Below are 18,058 nucleotides of genomic sequence, written 5' to 3' on the forward strand. Positions count from 1 at the left end.
TCGAGTTCTAAGCAAGCCGAGAGAGAAAGAAGCAACTAGGGTTTTCTTGTGTGTGTTTGTGTTTCGCAAAGGTAGTAAAACAAACCCCTTGTTCCGGTTTTGTGTTGCGAGTGGGGAGTGGGCCGAGCCCACTCGGCTGCCTAATGGACCCGAGAACAAGGAGTGGCCCAATGGGGCTTGTGCACTCATATGAAGTGTCGTGCGGTTCGGGTCATGATGTGCGGTTCGGGTTTGATTCGATAAACATACAAACATAATATACACACATAAAGCACATAACATCATAACATTTATTAGTTCGAAATGTCACATAAGCACGTAACGTTACATCAAAGCAAGTCTACAGTTCGAGTTGTCACATTATCCCCAACTAATTGGAAATTTCGTCCCGAAATTTGGTATGCACTCACTGAGGAAGCTAGGTAAACTGTATTGTTCACTGATTTTCCTGGGGTGTCACATCCTCCCCCCGTTGATCTGGAATTTCGTCCCGAAATTCCGAAGTAGTAGCTTCAGCCTCAGTAGTGGTAGCATTGGTTTCGAATAACTGGGGGTACTTTTCTGTCATCCTGTCTTCGCGTTCCCAGGTGTACTCTGGGCCACGTTTGGAGTTCCAACGAACTCGGACAAGAGGGATTCTCTTGTGTTTGAGGACCTTCACATCCCGGTCCGTGATTTCAACTGGTTCCTCGACGAACTGCAACCGCTCGTCGATAGTAAGTTCCTTAAAAGGAATGATGAGGTTTTCATCTGATAGGCACTTCTTTAAGTTCGATACATGAAAAACATTGTGAACTGCCCCGAGTTCAGCTGGTAGGTTCAACTTGTAGGCTACCCTGCCAATCTTTTCGATAATTTCGAATGGTCCGACGTACCGCGGATTTAGTTTGCCCCGTTTGCCAAAACGAACCACACCCTTCCAGGGTGAAACTTTCAATAAAACCCGGTCCCCGACCTCAAATTCCAATGGCTTTCTACGCTTGTCCGCGTAGGCTTTCTGACGGTCGCGTGCTGCCGCCATGCGTTGTCGTATCTGTGCAATCTTTTCTGTGGCGTCCACTACAATCTCTGGACCCGTAATCTGACTATCCCCCACCTCTGCCCAACAGAGAGGTGACCGGCATTTACGCCCGTACAATGCCTCGAAGGGAGCGGCTTGAATGCTGGTGTGGTAACTGTTATTATACGAGAACTCCACCAAAGGGAGATGCTTTTCCCAGCCGTTGCCGAAATCGATAACGCATGCCCTAAGCATGTCTTCGAGTGTTTGAATCGTTCGCTCAGACTGCCCATCCGTCTGAGGGTGATAAGCTGTGCTCATGTCTAATCGTGAGCCGAAAGATTTGTGCATTGCTTGCCAAAGTTCTGACGTGAATCGTGCATCGCGATCCGAAATGATAGACGTGGGCACCCCGTGCCTCGAGACAACTTCTTTAAGATATACGTCTGCAAGTGTGGAGAACTTGTCCGTTTCCTTAATCGGTAGGAAGTGTGCAGACTTGGTGAGTCGATCCACGATCACCCATATCGTATCGTTCCCACGCTGGGATCTGGGTAGGCCGGTAACAAAATCCATGGAAATTTCTTCCCATTTCCACTGAGGTATCTTAGGCTGTTGAAGTAGACCAGCTGGCTTCTGATATTCAACCTTGACTCTTGCACAGGTCAAGCATTTTCCAACGTACGTAGCAATGTGGGCCTTCATACTAGGCCACCAATAAGTAGTGCTGATGTCGTGGTACATTTTATCCGACCCTGGATGTACCGAATAGCGAGACTTGTGCGCTTCATCCATTACAAGTTCGCGTAAACCGCCATAAAGAGGGACCCAAATCCGGCCCGTTACATAGTAGGCGCCGTCTGCCTTCTGTTCCATCTGCTGTCGTGAGCCGCGTAAGGCTTCAGCCTTGACGTTTTCGGGTTTCAGTGCTTCTGTCTGAGCAGCTCGTATCTGTGCTGGAAGGCTAGACTGGATCGTAAGCTGTAGCGCTCGCACGCGCTTCGGTAAGGTGTCCTTTCGACTCAGGGCGTCAGCCACAACATTGGCTTTGCCTGGATGCGCATTCATAATCGTTTAGTAACTCGACCCATCGTCGTTGACGCATATTCAATTCCTTCTGCTTGAAGATATGCTCGAGACTCCTGTGATCGGTGTATATCGTGCACTTGGTACCGTACAGGTAGTGTCGCCATATCTTAAGCGCGAAAACAACAGCTCCCAGCTCTAAATCGTGCGTCGTGTAGTTCCGTTCATGAAGCTTTAGCTGACGAGAGGCGTAGGCAATCACTTTATCCCGCTGCATCAATACGCAACCCAGACCCTGTATCGATGCGTCGCAATATACAACAAAGTCATCCGTGCCCTCTGGCAATGAGAGAATAGGCGCGCTGCAAAGCCTATCCTTTAGGTATCGAAAAGCAGACTCCTGGGGCTCTCCCCAGCGATAAACGACACCCTTCTGTGTTAGTAGCGTAAGCGGTTGCGCGATCTTCGAAAAGTCTCTAATAAACCGTCTGTAGTAACCTGCCAAACCCAAGAATTGGCGTATTTCCGTCGGTGTACGCGGTGCAGGCCAGTTTCTGATCGAATCTACCTTGGATGGATCGACATGGATCCCATCCTTGTTCACTACATGGCCTAAGAAGTGGACTTCACGAAGCCAGAAGTCGCATTTAGAAAGCTTAGCGTACAGCTGTTCCTTTCGAAGGAGTTCCAAAATTAGGCGAAGGTGCTGCTCGTGTTCCTCCTGACTCTTGGAGTAAATCAGGATGTCGTCGATGAATACTATGACGAACTTGTCGAGATAGGGTTTGCACACCCTGTTCATTAGATCCATAAATACAGCAGGCGCGTTCGTTAACCCGAATGGCATGACGAGAAACTCGTAGTGACCGTAACGAGTTCTGAAGGCTGTCTTGGAGATGTCCTCATCCCGGACTCTCAGCTGATGGTACCCCGACCTCAAATCTATCTTCGAATAGTAACACGACCCTTGCAACTGGTCGAATAAGTCGTCGATGCGCGGAAGAGGATAACGGTTCTTCACCGTCACCTTGTTGAGTTCACGGTAGTCGATGCACATCCTGAACGTACCGTCTTTCTTCTTCACAAAGAGTACTGGAGCTCCCCAAGGCGAAGAGCTTGGTCGTATGAAACCCTTTTCCAAGAGTTCTTGCAGCTGCTTTGACAGTTCTTCCAATTCTGATGGAGCTAGACGATATGGTGCGCGAGCTATGGGTGCTGCTCCTGGAGCGAGCTCGATCTGAAATTCGACCTGACGGTGAGGCGGTAATCCAGGTAAGTCTTCAGGAAACACCTGAGGGTAATCACGTACAATTGGAATATCCTCCAATTTCTTTTCTTTTGCTGAGGCGTCTGAAACAAGAGCCAAAATGGCTGTGTGACCCTTACGTAAGCATTTCTGAGCCTTCAAGAAAGAGATGATGCCAACCACTGCACCACTCTTGTCGCCTTGAACTTCTAGAGGTTCCTGACCGGAACGAGGAATGCGAATAACCTTTTCGCTGCATAAGATTTCTGCCTGGTGTTGGGAAAGCCAATCCATTCCAATCACGACGTCGAAGCTACCCAAAACTATGGGAATGAGATCAATGGAGAAGGCTTGGCCAGCTAGGATAAGATTACAACCCTGAACTACGTGCGTGGCTTCTAGACTTTTACCGTTAGCTAACTCTACTACATGTTTGGTGGGTAAAAGTGTTGGTGCACGTTTTAGCAGTTGACACATTTTCACAGACATATAGCTTGTATCCGCACCCGAATCAAATAAAACAGTAACGTAAATATTGTCGAGGAGAAACTTACCCATAACAACGTTGGGATCGTTCACTGCGTCTCCTCTTCCCAAAACGAAAGCTCGACCTCTTGCCTCGTTGCCATTATTGTTGTTGTTCCCGCCGTTGTTGTTGCCGTTGCCCTGGTGGTTATTGTTGTTGTTGCGGTTCTGGTTCAACTGAGGGCAATCGCGTTTGAAGTGACCTTCAGCCCCACACTGGAAACATCCCCGGTTTCCACGTTGTGGCTGCTGCTGCTGCTGGTTCTGTGGAGCTGGTTGCTGAGGCTGCTGATTCTGATTTGCAGGCCGTGGACTCCTACAGTCTTTGGCCTCGTGACCCATCTTAAGACACCTTTGACAGCGACCCTTGTTACATGGGCCATGGTGATGCCTGTTGCAGTTGTGGCACCTAGGTTGACTACCCTGATATCTCCTTTGTCTGTGACTACCAGAGGATTGCTGACTAGGACTCTGATAGTGGTCGATCTTCTGCTGCTGAGCTTGTGGCTGAACAGTCGCTGAACCTTTACTCGAATCTCCATCCCATTTCCTTTTACTGTCACCAGATGTAGCAGGAATAACTGAGGTGGTGACGTTAGTAGTAGCATTAACACGCTTGGGCAGTTTATTCTGATCCACTGCCTGATCGGTGATACGGTGAGCAAGACGCTGGATTTCCTGTATGTTTTCGAGGTTAGCCGACGTCACGTGGCTCTGAATTTCTGGCGCCAATCCCTTGAGATACAACTCAATGCGCTTGTATGGAGGGTCCACCATAGTAGGACACAGAACGGCCAGCTCATTCGACCTTTTAGTATACGCTTCGATTTCTGACCCAACCATCTTCAGATTGTACAGTTCGTCTTCCAGCTTGTGAATATCCTCACGTGTACAGTACTCACGCTTGATGAGTTCCTTGAAATCGTTCCATGGGGTGGCGTTAGCAGCTGCCAACCCTAAGATCTGGACTTGGGCGTTCCACCAAGTCAATGCTATCCCTTCCAAAGTACCGGTAGCAAACTTGACCTTGCGAGCCTCAGGGCACTCGCACATCTCGAATACTGATTCTAGCTTCTCGAACCAGTGGAGGAGTCCAACTGCTCCTTCTGTGCCGCTGAAAGAGTTTGGACGACAGTCCATGAAATTCTTGAACGTGCAGACAGGCTGCTGCGCGTGTTGACCTATTGTGTACGAATAGGACGAAGTTAAATACGAGAGTTAATGTAGGATCTAAAGATCCTAGTGTGTGCCTATACTGCAGGATATACTACCTGCTTGAGCAGCCGCAAGTGCCGCTGTGACTTGGGCTTGAACGAGAGCCTCTAGCTGGGCTTGTGTCATGTTGATTCTTCCAGACATGATCTTCATAGTAACAAGTAGCATACATAAGAATGGTTCGCGAGTAGGGCGATGACAGAAAAGCGTAGGCACATAGGTGTTCTCATGTAATCAAAGCATGTGTATCTAAGCGTAATGCGAGCAAAGTTCTAAACAATTCTAGCATACAGGCAATAAACATAAACCTTATTACCTAGGATGTCGAGTCTTGCACGTGGAGCGAAGCGTCGTTGTGGATCGTTGAGAGCACTGTTCTGGTTATAGTCCGGTTTTAATAAAAACGTTTTCCCATATTAAAACCAAGTTCTCTATAACCAATGGCTCTGATACCAATCTGTCACACCCCCAAAATCCACACGCGGAGTACCACCGCTTGGAGGCGTGACTGACCAGGATCAAGCCATCAATCATATCAAACCATAGCAATTAATAATAGAAGTAGTTAAAGTAAGTCACCACGACATGATTGATGCTCAAAATCAAATACTGTTTAAGTAGCGGAAGCAACATAAAGTAAACCCAAATTAAGTTATAAGTTCAATAATGTTCATGATCCATCTGCCACAACGACCTGCTCCTCCCTGTGCAAGCTCCGTAATGTACCTAAGGTCCTGCAAGGCATGCAGCAAATAATCAACAAACTAGTTGAGCGAGTTCACCGAAAGTAAGTTCATAACATAGTGCATAAGTATAGCTAGTGGGGGGTTTCCCATACTAGTGTGTACTAAAGGTGGGGGGCTTCCCATGTTTATCCCGGCTAATGAGGGCTTCTCATTAACGGTACTTACTAGACTAACTTCCGACCATGTGTTCTTCTTTACCGAGAACAGGAAAACGTACAGGGTCACGTAGGCTTTACGTGACGTGCCCTTCCCCGAGGACAGTGGTACGCGTGGGGGCTACGTAGGCTTTACGCAGCGTGGCCTTCCGACCTGGAAGCCAGTAGATGGTATTGGGTTACGTAGGTTTTACGTAACGTGTCCTCCCGACCCGGGAGACATATGGCAAATATACTGGGTTACGTAGGCTTTACGTAACGTGTCCTGACTAACCTGAGGACGATGGTCTATAGTCTGGTATATGCGTAAGTACGAGTAACTCCTTTTACAATAACATATCCAACCCAATTCCCAACCCGGGAATCCCATGCCTTGGCTGTGTGAACTCACCTTGGTTTGCTCGGCAGATACACAAATAAAGACTCTTGAACTAAGGGTGGTTAACCTCGTCCAATTACAAGAAGGAGAGTGTGATCCGATCGAGATGATGGTCCTGCCGTCGAGTTCTAAGCAAGCCGAGAGAGAAAGAAGCAACTAGGGTTTTCTTGTGTGTGTTTGTGTTTCGCAAAGGTAGTAAAACAAACCCCTTGTTCCGGTTTTGTGTTGCGAGTGGGGAGTGGGCCGAGCCCACTCGGCTGCCTAATGGACCCGAGAACAAGGAGTGGCCCAATGGGGCTTGTGCACTCATATGAAGTGTCGTGCGGTTCGGGTCATGATGTGCGGTTCGGGTTTGATTCGATAAACATACAAACATAATATACACACATAAAGCACATAACATCATAACATTTATTAGTTCGAAATGTCACATAAGCACGTAACGTTACATCAAAGCAAGTCTACAGTTCGAGTTGTCACAATATTTTTAACACAAACACCACCGCCGCCAATTTGAGATCGTGCGTGGGATATTTCTTTTCATGCACCTTTAATTGTCTCGAGGCATAAGCTATCACTTTGCCTTGTTGCATTAAAACACATCCGAGCCCCGAAAGTGACGCGTCCGAGTAGACTACCAAGTCTTCGACTCCGTCCGGCAATGTTAATACCGGAGCGTGAGTTAGCTTCTCTTTTAGCGTTTGGAACACCCTTTCTTCTTCAACGCCCCATATGAATCTTTCCTCCTTTCGAGTTAATTTAGTTAATGGGGAAGCAATCTTGGAGGAATCTTGAATGAATCTCCTCTAGTATCCCGCAAGCCCAAAGAAACTTCTAATTTCCGAAGGATTCTTTGGAGAGCTTCATTTCGACACGGCCTCTATCTTTGTCGGATCTACCAATATTCCGTCGGCACTTATGATGTGGCCGAGGAATTGCACCTCTCGTAACCAAAAGGCGCACTTTGAAAATTTCGCACACAACCTTTCCCGTCTGAGTGTCTCTAACACCTCCTGTAAATGATGCGCATGATCCGCCTCACTTTTTGAATACATTAGAATGTCGTCGATAAGCACGATTACCGACTTGTCCAACATTGGCTTGCAAACCCGGTTCATGAGGTCCATGAAAGTCGCGGGTGCATTCGTCAGCCCAAATGACATTACGAGGAACTCGTAATGTGTGTATCGCGTGCAGAAAGTCGTCTTCGGTACATCCTCTTCCTTGACCTTTAATTGGTGATATCCCGATCTAAGTTCGATTTTTGAAAACCAATTCGCACCTTGTAATTGGTCGAATAAATCGTCTATTCTCGGAAGCGGGTATCGATTCTTTACCGCGAGTTTGTTTAACACCCGGTAATCAATACACATTCACATGCTTCCGTCTTTCTTTTTCACTAATAGTACCGGTGCGCCCCAAGGAGACACACTCGGCCTTATAAACCCTTTATCGAACAAGTCTTGAATCTGCGACATTAGTTCTTGTAACTCTGATAGCACAAGTCGGTACGGTGCTTTAGCTACGGGTTTCGCTCCTGGAACCAATTCGATTCCGAACTCCACTTCCCGTTTGGGCGGTATTCCCGGTAGGTCTTCCGGAAACACAACTTCGAAATCAAGTACCACCAGTACGTCTCCAATCATTAGTTGTTCTTTCTCGGGCTCATTCGCGTATATCATAAACGCTCTACATCCATGCCTCATGAGCTTGTGAGCTTTCAGCATCGAACATATTATAGGATTGCCTCCTTTTTCGCCATAGATGGTGAAGTGTTTTCCGCTCGGAGATGTTAGGTTTATCTCTTTACGGAAACACACGACTTTGTCGTGGTTCCAGTTTTGGTGCATCCGTCTGTCGCCTACGTCTTGTATCGAGTCTTGTTTAGAGTTAGTTAGATTAGGGCTCGGAATCCAAGAAAGTGATATATGTAAGTGATTCCGCTTGAAATGACCACTTGTCATTTCAAGCGAAATCTCATCCAAGTCTGATTCCGCTCGAATCATCAAGTCTGATTTCGCTTGAGATGAAACGATGTGATTCCGCTTGAAACACGTTCAAGAGGAATAAGGTTGCCTATAAATAAGGCTGTTTGGAGCGAAATCATTAGGGAAGTCTTCCGGTTTGCCACGAAGTGCTGCCGAAGTGTTGTCGTGCTTGTAAAAGGATTCTATATCAATAAAATCAACAAGTTAAAGTGAATACGGCTGAAATAACACTGATTCATTAGTTTCCGCCTATTGAATTGGTGAATTACTCTTCTGATCGACTCGTTCGGGTCTGAAAACGATCCTACAAGTGGTATCAGAGCACAGGATGAAAAGTTCTTGCCATTTCAGCTGTGTTTTCTGTTTTTCTGCACTTTCTTCTCTAAAATTGAAAATTTTTCACGGTAAAATCGGCTCAATTTCACACATAACACGCGCAATCATGTTTTGATAAATCCTTGAAAGTTTCAGAAGTAAAATCAATCTAAAACTTGAGATTTTTGATATTTCGCTTGAAATCATTTTCGGAAAAGATGACATCACTGTGATTCCGCTTGGATTTTGTCTTGATTCCGCTTGAAAATTTTGATTTCGCTTGAAGATTTTATCTGATCCCGCTCGAAACAGAGGTTCCGCTTGAAATTCGACCTGATTCCGCTAAAAGGTTGATTCCGCTTGGAAAAGCTTTGTGTTTCCGCTTGAAATATCACTTAATTCCGCTTCAAAGATGTAGGATCGTATTCTGACCCGAACGAGTCTATCAGAGGAGTCTTGATCAGTTACAGGTGCGGAAAACAAGTAACCAATGTAGAAACAGCTAGATCTTCACTTAAATCATGTTTATGATTGATATAACAGCTTGTACAGTCAAATCTCACACCGGCAGCACCTTGGTATGGAAAACAAGAAGTGTTACAAATGAATTCGTACATGAGGTATATATAGGATCTGAGATTTCGCTCATATGGATATGGTGTCCATAAAAGCGAAATCACCTTCTAGGTTTCCCACAAACGGACATCTTTCTGATTTCCCACATATGGACATAATTCTGATTTCCCACATACGGACATGTCCATATATGTGAAATCAACTTTCTTGGGAAATCTCGTACAATGTGCCCTAATCTAACACTCTAAGACTAAGACTCGATACAAGACGAAGTCGACAGATGCATGCACTAACAGACTCCCCCTCAGATGTTGACGAGTCTTAAGTGTCCAGTCTTCGCATCTTCAGTCTTGATCTGTCTCTGGGCTTCACTCTCTCAATCTCTTCTTGCAAGTCTTCAGACTCCCCCTTGCTATGTGCTGGTATTTCTTCAGTTCATCAGCATCATCAGCTTTAAGATCGTTGTCTATTTTTCCATCTCACAGCTTCTCAAGATCAATCAGCCTGGCTCTTCATGTTCCAAAATCGTTGCCTGGCTACCTCTAATCAGAATCCTCAGGTATCGAAACCTAGCTCTCATCTAGCTCAGATCTCAGGAACGAATAACCTGGCTCATCTTATCCTGCAAAAACTCTACCTCAAAGTAAATTTCTCTCACATACATATTTCAAACATATAGATTTGCACTAACTTAGACACTCTTTTAAAAACAAAACGTTTTTTCAATCTGATGAACCACTTTAAGGTTTGAAAAAAAATAATCAGTTTTAAACACTAACTCCCCCTCAAATTATACTCATCATGTTTAGCACTCAGAATTTTGAAAATCAGCTTTTCAATACCAGTTTTCGAAAATCTTTTTGGATTTTGAAATAAAGAAACATGTAATGCAGTAAAGAAATATTTACAGACAATATTTTTGTGAGTTCGTGTAAGAGGATCATATCAGTTTTTGAGACAAGTCATCAACACCGTTAAGCTTCATTTCATTTTAAGTTCTAAACAATTCACCTAGATTGTCAGTATATTTGTCCACTTAAATTTTCACACAAAGTTCAACTGTTTCGAGATATGATATTAATGTTTTAAGCTCTTGACCTTATCCGTGTGTCCCACTACTTGAATATACTCCCGTATCCAGATCCCAATATTCAGTCTTACAGGTGAGTATACCACATATGATATCTGTTCATGGGTTAAATGCGAGGGCCGTGAGAGCTCAGGTCGATACTTCCGTATACGCAGAGAGATGACGGCTTCGACTTTTCGGTGTGTCCCCTTTAGAGGATCTTTTTGTTTCAACAGCAGCGACTATCAATTTTATTGTTTCATCAGCTTGCTGAGGCGGCGCTTATATTTCAAAGCAGTTGCGAAAAGCATTATCCGGAGACTAGGTCAGTATTTCCATACAGCAGAAGTCCCGGGATAATACCCCAGATATCACTGAGCATAAAGACCTAGTATCTCAGAATAAGGGACCTTTCAAACAGGATTTCAGGGGTTACCTATATATTCAAGAAGTTGTTACCCACAGAATAAGCAAGTTTGAATTTTTAGATTTATATCTCGTCACAATCTACTAAATGTGCAAAAACCTACTTGCATATCCGCAGTGAGATTGTTTATCACATTTTTAACTCTCCAATACTTTAGCATGTTGTGACAGTCCACTGATGTACTATCATTTCCTCTTTTCACAACGAAACTCAATTTTTGAATTTTATCATGTTTTTCTCTTTTTCAAATTTTCTAATGTTTTTGGATTTTCTGAAATTTTCTACTCCCCCTAAAATGCAAACACATTAAGGAAATTTGAAAACAAACTAAACTTCTTGACCCACTTGAACTGTACAGAAACATGACAACCAATATCAAATCACCTCAATTCGCCCTTCACTAGGCATAAACAATCTGAACTCCCCCTTTCACAAACCATTTTCTCATTTAGATTTCAAAACACTTAAGTTTGTTTTAATCAAAATGATTTTTCTGGAAAATGAGTTTGTTTTTACCACTTGTAAGTTTACCACTTGTTTAAGTACGGGGATATGGTTCATTATCTTGTCAGTTTTATCAAATGTAGTAAATCAAGTACAACTTAATGTCCTTGATTCACTGTTTGCAATCAAGCAACCTCTAAACCACTTGTAAGAATAACCACTTGTAGATATAACCAATCAATACCAATTGTAGGAATGAGTCATCTACATTTTACCCATCAAAGTGCCGATTCCTGCTTCGCACTTACCAACCAGGAAGCTCCGGCGTAGTCATTCAACCTGTAAAATTTTAACAATTTTCAAGCATTTTCAAAAACAACCTTATTAAACCTGAAAGATGCCGATTCCTGATCCACGATTACAAACTTGGGATCTCCGGCAAGTCAGGTGTTTACTCAAAGAAAATGTCCACCCAAGCCTGACCGGCCTTGGGTGATTTCAATTCAGATTTTGTTGGGGTGTAAGTTGCTTTCTTTTTAGCGTAAAAGTCTTTTACCCCTTTCACCTTCCCATCAACCATTTTTCCGAAATTTTCTTTACTTTCCCATTAAATGCTTTCTCAACATCAAAATTATCCTTTTCAGAATAACCCTGATTTGGGATTTCAGACTTTCCAACTTTCCTTTTAAAATTCTCAGTCCTCAATGGTGGAAAGTTCTCATCATCCTTTGAAGGAACTGAGTTTTCATCACTCTCATCAAACCCTGGGTCCTCTGATTTTGTGGAATCAGATTCATCACCAGATTTTACCTCAGATTTCTTAACAACCCATTTTTGGTTGTCAAGTTTCACACTACGCCTGTAAAATCTCTTCGAACACTCACCAACTTCAAATGTTGAATTTTTGAAAACTTTAAATTTTTCAGTTGGTGGTTCGGTTTTATCAACAATAACTTCTTTCAGTTTTCCAGAAACTCCCTGTTTTGTCTTGGTTGATTTAGGACAATTCCATGCAATATGTCCAACTTCATTGCATCTAAAACAGGTTCTGGTTTCTTTTTCTGAACTTCATTCTGCTTTTTCTCAGCTAGGAAATTCTTGATTTGTTTGTCTCCAGAATGAGCTCTTCTTTTCCTCTTCAGCAGATGGTCCTGAAACAAATTTTGTATTTTTAGAGAATTTTTCATTTTTATAGTTTTAAGGTGGAATAAAACCTAAGCCTTTCTTTTTGTAGCTACGATTTTGGTTTGGTTTCTTTTGAAAACCAGAACCAGAATTGTAACCCTTTTTCTTGTTTAAACGTTGTTGAACTCTTGAAGTGTAAGGTCTTAGTTTTCTTGTAAGATTTACATCTTTTATTTCAGAAATATTAATTTATGTTAATTTGAAAACCTTTTTTATCATTTCTGGTTTAACACCTCTTATTGGAAACTCTTTATCAAAATATAATTTGTCAGAATCATTCAAAGTATACACAACTTCAAATGTTTCATCATTCAAATTAGATTTTGACAACAAAAATTCTTTGCTATAAACCCGTTTTCCCGACGATTTTGAACTCTTTTCGGACGAACTCGAACTCCCGACTGACTGAAACGAACTTTCGGACTCGGACTTTCACTCTGACTCCTCATCCTTATCCAACACCTGATCGACCACTCTTTTTATCAATTCGGACTCATGATCTGTGTCGGATGCTGTGAACGTGACGTCAATATTGTCCGGTAAAACATCGGTTATCTCGGATTCTAACTTAATATTGACTGCCTGTTTTAGTTCTTCCTCGTTAGGTTTTCTAGGCGAATACCCTTCCCAAATCGGAGGCGGACACTTATTAAAACAGACACACTGTTTCTTACCAGTATCCTTCTTCTTCTTTGACTTTGTTTCTTCACCTTTAAATGCTTCAAATCCTTCAACTGTTGGATAAATTCTATCGATTATGTAGTCACAACTTGTGTAGCTTCGCAGCAATATTCTGATTCTTTCATTCTCAGTTGCTTCACTACCCAACTCTTTCTTCCACTTTGCACATTCTTCTATGTACAAGTTGATCTCTTTCTGCTTTGACATCATGGTAGCATTCATCATCTTCAAAGCTTTCTCTCTTTCAGAGTTAGTCTTCTCCAGACTATTCACATGTTTGTTCAATACATCATACGACTTTTTCAAATTCTTTACATCAAACAACAATTGTTCTTTCAACTTTTCTAACTCACTAAACCTCTCATCTTTTTCTATACATTGTTTACAAGACTCTAAACATGTAAGACATGGTTTTCTGATTTCAACGATCTTCTCGACTTCAACTATCTTTTCAACTTCCACAATCTTCTCAATCACTTTGACTTCTTTCAATTCTTTTGCAGCTTTCTTCTCTTTAAGTTTCTTCAATTTTTCTGCAAAATAAAATTCAAAAGTGTCAGAAGATAAATGCGTTTTTCCAAGATTTATCTGTTCCATTTCTTCATCACTATCACTTGTTTCTGATGAACTGTTTTCAGATGAAACAGATCCTTCATCTTCACTTTTCTCTTCATCAGATAACACTTCCATCCATTCCTTCAGCATTTCTGGCTTTCGAATAATATGTGTAATAAACGCTTGAACATTTGAATCAGCTGGAATAAACTTGTCCCAGCTAAAACCTTCAGCCATTTTCTCATCATCTTGATCAACGATGCCATAATAAGCTTTCCTTTTTGCATCCTCGATCATTCATCCATGTGCCGTTTGAGCTTCTTTTTGTTGATGCGGTTGATGAGTGATTTGCTGATAAATGGATTTCCTATAATAATCATCTTTCCTAGACGTCTCCTTCGCTCCTCTCGGCTCCTGATTCTTGCATTCTCTTTTAAAATGACCTTTCTCCCTGCAACGAAAACAGACAACTTTAGATTTATCAAATCCTAGATTAGAAAGGTTTGCATCCAAGAAGTCATTTCTTCCTGTAATCAATCTAAACTTTTCTGCTCTCCTCAAAACACTCGCTAAAGCCCATTTAATATCCATCAGTTCCAGCTCCTCTGCATCGATTTGGTCATAATCTTCCTTTGTGAGCATTGGATTGCCAATTTTTCCTGTAATCAACCCTTCGTAAGACTCTAATGCAGTGACCAATAATCCCATATGATTCTTTACAACCTCTTCAGAATAATTTTGTCCATTTTGAAGATGTAGAGCTACATTGCACTGAATCAGATGACCATTTCCAGTAGATGCACTTTGAACACTTGGAGGATTCACCGTTGAGAACCCACTAGTGTTGACTGATCCTTGACTGCTTGGTGTAGATTGATTTCCAGCACTAAATTCAGTTTGTATCTTTGGACTGGCTTCAGCAGTTTGAACATTTCCTTTATAGTACAATTAATTATCTTGTTGATGAGTTAAACTGTTCATTCTAGCAATTTTCTGTTGCTCCAGATCCTGTGCCTCGAGCTTCTCGATAAACTGTGCAATTGATAGCCTGCTAAACTGTCCGGAATTCTTCAATATCATTAGATATGTACCCCATTCCTTTTGCGGTAACGCATCAGCAAGCTTTTCTACCCATTCTGCTAGAGTTTTTGTAATCTTCAATTGTGACATGGTACGTACAAGATGACAATATCTTTCAATAAGAGTCTTTGTTGTTTCACCAGGCATGCACGTAAACAGTTCAAACTCCTTCTTCAACAAAGCTGCTTTACTTTGTAGCATCTCAGTACTTCCTTCAAACTTCTTCTTAAGAGCTTCCCAAATAGAATAAGCACTTTCATCATGTTGAAGCAACAGAAATATATCCTCTTTAACAGCTTGTTGTAATAGATTGGTCATCATTTTTTCGGCTTTGTAACTTTCTCTCTCTTGCTCAGTGAACTCTGAAATGATTTTACCAACTCCAATTGAATTCTTTGGCCTCTCATATTCAGTTTCGATGCTCTCCCAAGCTCTAAGATGATTCGCCTGAACCAAATTCTCAAACTGTTTCTTCCATCCGTGACAATCCTCAATTCCCATAAGTTTCGGGGGTTTTTGCATTGTTCCGGTTTCATTCTCCATTGTCATGTTCTTAGCAATGTCGGATGGACTAGTCGGGGTTGTAGAAAAAGCGTTGTAGAACTCAGTATCCATTTTTCAATGCACGTTGTTCAAACACAGGCACTTTGTAGCGAAAGTAACCAATAATCAGCTTTTGAACAAAATCAGGGACCTGTAGGGACCTTATAAGCGAAATCAGAGACTTGTATGTGCCTTATGAGCCAAATCAAGGACCTGTATGGGCCTAATGAGCGAAATCAGGGTCCTTATGAGCGAAATAGGAGTTTTATTGCACCTATAAGCGAAATCAGGGTTCTTATGAGCGAAATAGGAGTTTTATTGCACCTATAAGCGAAATCAGGGTTCTTGGTGACCTTAAAAGCGAAATCAGGGACTTGTGCACCCTATGAGCGAAATCAGTGACTTGTATGTACTTAAGAGCGAAATCATATGGTCAAGGTGTCCCAAAAAGCGAAATCATATGGTCAAGGTGTCCTGAAAAGCGAAATCAGGGTTATGTAGTTTCCTTAAAAGCGAAATCAGGTCTCTTGAGTGTCCTTATGAGCGAAATTAGGTGTCTTGGGTGTCCTTATGAGCGAAATCTGATGTATATTGGGGTGAAATCAAGAGTTGTTCGTATGAGCGAAATCAACTCGGGGGGTATTTTGGACCATTTTTACTGTGAATTTTAAGCTCAAACTTTCAAGGATTTGTCTATGATCAATTTCCTTCAGTCTGTGAAAATTTGAACAAGTTTCGACCGTAACATCTCGTTCTGATGAAGAAAGAAGGTGTAGAAGTAAGAATTTATGATGAAATCCAGCAAATCTCTGTAGAACTCCTCCTCCTGAAGCTCTGATACCACTTGTATGATCGTATTCTGACCCGAACGAGTCTATCAGAGGAGTCTTGATCAGTTACAGGTGCGGAAAACAAGTAACCAATGTAGAAACAGCTAGATCTTCACTTAAATCACGTTTATGATTGATATAACAGCTTGTACAGTCAAATCTCACACCGGCAGCACCTCGGTATGGAAAACAAGAAGTGTTACAAATGATTTCGTACATGAGGTACATATAGGATCTGAGATTTCGCTCATATGGACATGGTGTCCATAAAAGTGAAATCACCTTCTAGGTTTCCCACATACGGACATCTTTCTGATTTCCCACATATGGACATAATTCTGATTTCCCACATACGGACATGTCCATATATGTGAAATCAACTTTCTTGGGAAATTTCGTACAATGTGCCCTAATCTAACACTCTAAGACTAAGACTCGATACAAGACGAAGTCGACAGATGCATGCACTAACAAAAGAGATATTTCGCTTGAATAAGTCAGTTGGTATTCCGCTTGAACAAGTCTTCAGTATTCCGCTTGAATAGTCATCGGTATTCCGCTTGAACAGACATTGATTTCGCTTGAAAGTATACTCTTGCTATTTCGCTTGAACTTGGGAGTTTGTGAACTTTTGAAAATTGAACAATGGACAACGAGTTCTACAATGCCTTTGCTAGTCCTATCACAATTACTCAGAATGCTTTGCTTGAAAATGAAACCGGAACAACTCAAAAACCGCCTAAGCTTATGGACATTGATGATTATAACGGTTGGTCCGAACGCTTTGGTAACTGGGTTGAGGCGTATCATTTGGATGCTTGGGATCATACTGAAGTGCCATATTTCAGACCCCTTGGCAGTGATCGAAAGATTATAACAATTAGAGAATTAAGTCCTGATAAGAAAAAGAAATACAAAGATGAGAAGCTGATGGTTAGTTTGTTGCAGCAGGCAATTAAAGAAGACATCTTGATCTTACTTCAACATGATGGTAGTGCATATTCGATCTGGAAAGAATTAGAAGCAAAGTCTCTTGGTAATGAAGATTTGGTTAGAAACAAAGTGTCTCTAATGAAGAAAGAATTTGATTTATTTCGGGATTTGAGAACGGAAAGCACCAAGCAGATTATTGAAAGATATTGTAACTTGGTGAAGAATATGACTAGATTGGGCATCCACAAAAGTAAAGATGAGCTGATTGAGAAACTGGAAGATGCGTTGCCACATGATGTTTGGGGAACGTTTCTGATGATGTTGAGGAATAATGAACATAATATAACGATCTAACTCTGGGAGGGTTCATCAAACATCTTGAAGCTCAAGAGATGGAGCAGAGAAAGATTGCTAGGATGACGAACTATGATGGAGAACAGGACATTGGTTTGTACTTTAAAAGTGGTGTTAATGAAAAGACAAATCTCTCTCCAAAGGTTGAAACTGCTTATAATGCAAAAGGTTCTTCTCAAAGTTCATCTCAAGGATCAAGCAGCACAACAGGATTCTCTTCATTTCCAACATATGATCCACAGTTTTCTACAACAAAGAGTGGCAAAGTTCTTCAATGCAACATTGCCTTAAAGCTTGAAACTGATCAGAATTATAATGAGGAAGTTGCTAAAAGTCACATGTCTTTGTTGGTGACAGTGCTTGAATCTTATGGGGGCTTGGTTGCAGGAAGGATCGGGAATCCAACACTCACGAAAGAGGATTACGATCAAATTGATGCCGAGGAAATGGAATTGATGGATATTAAATGGTGCATGGCTAGTGTGTTGAGACGGGCTGAAAAGTTCAAACAAATTACAGGCAGAGATGATTTTCGCGAGGCTCATGTTTCAACTTTAGGTTTTGATAAGTCTTAAGTTACTTGTTTCGTTGCAGGGAAAGGGGGCATTTCAAGAGAGAATGCACAAATCGTGAAGCGAGTGGAGCTCAAAATCCTTTCGGAAACAACGACTACTACAAAAAGGCGATTTATCATCAAGTTACAAAATAGCCATATCAACAACAACAGGCAACACATCAGGCACAAACTGCACATGGAAGAAAAGAAATTGAAGATTCAAAGAGAGC

This window comes from Helianthus annuus, chromosome 5 (genome assembly GCF_002127325.2).
Source record: "Helianthus annuus cultivar XRQ/B chromosome 5, HanXRQr2.0-SUNRISE, whole genome shotgun sequence".
In the NCBI taxonomy this organism is placed as follows: Eukaryota; Viridiplantae; Streptophyta; class Magnoliopsida; order Asterales; family Asteraceae; genus Helianthus; species Helianthus annuus.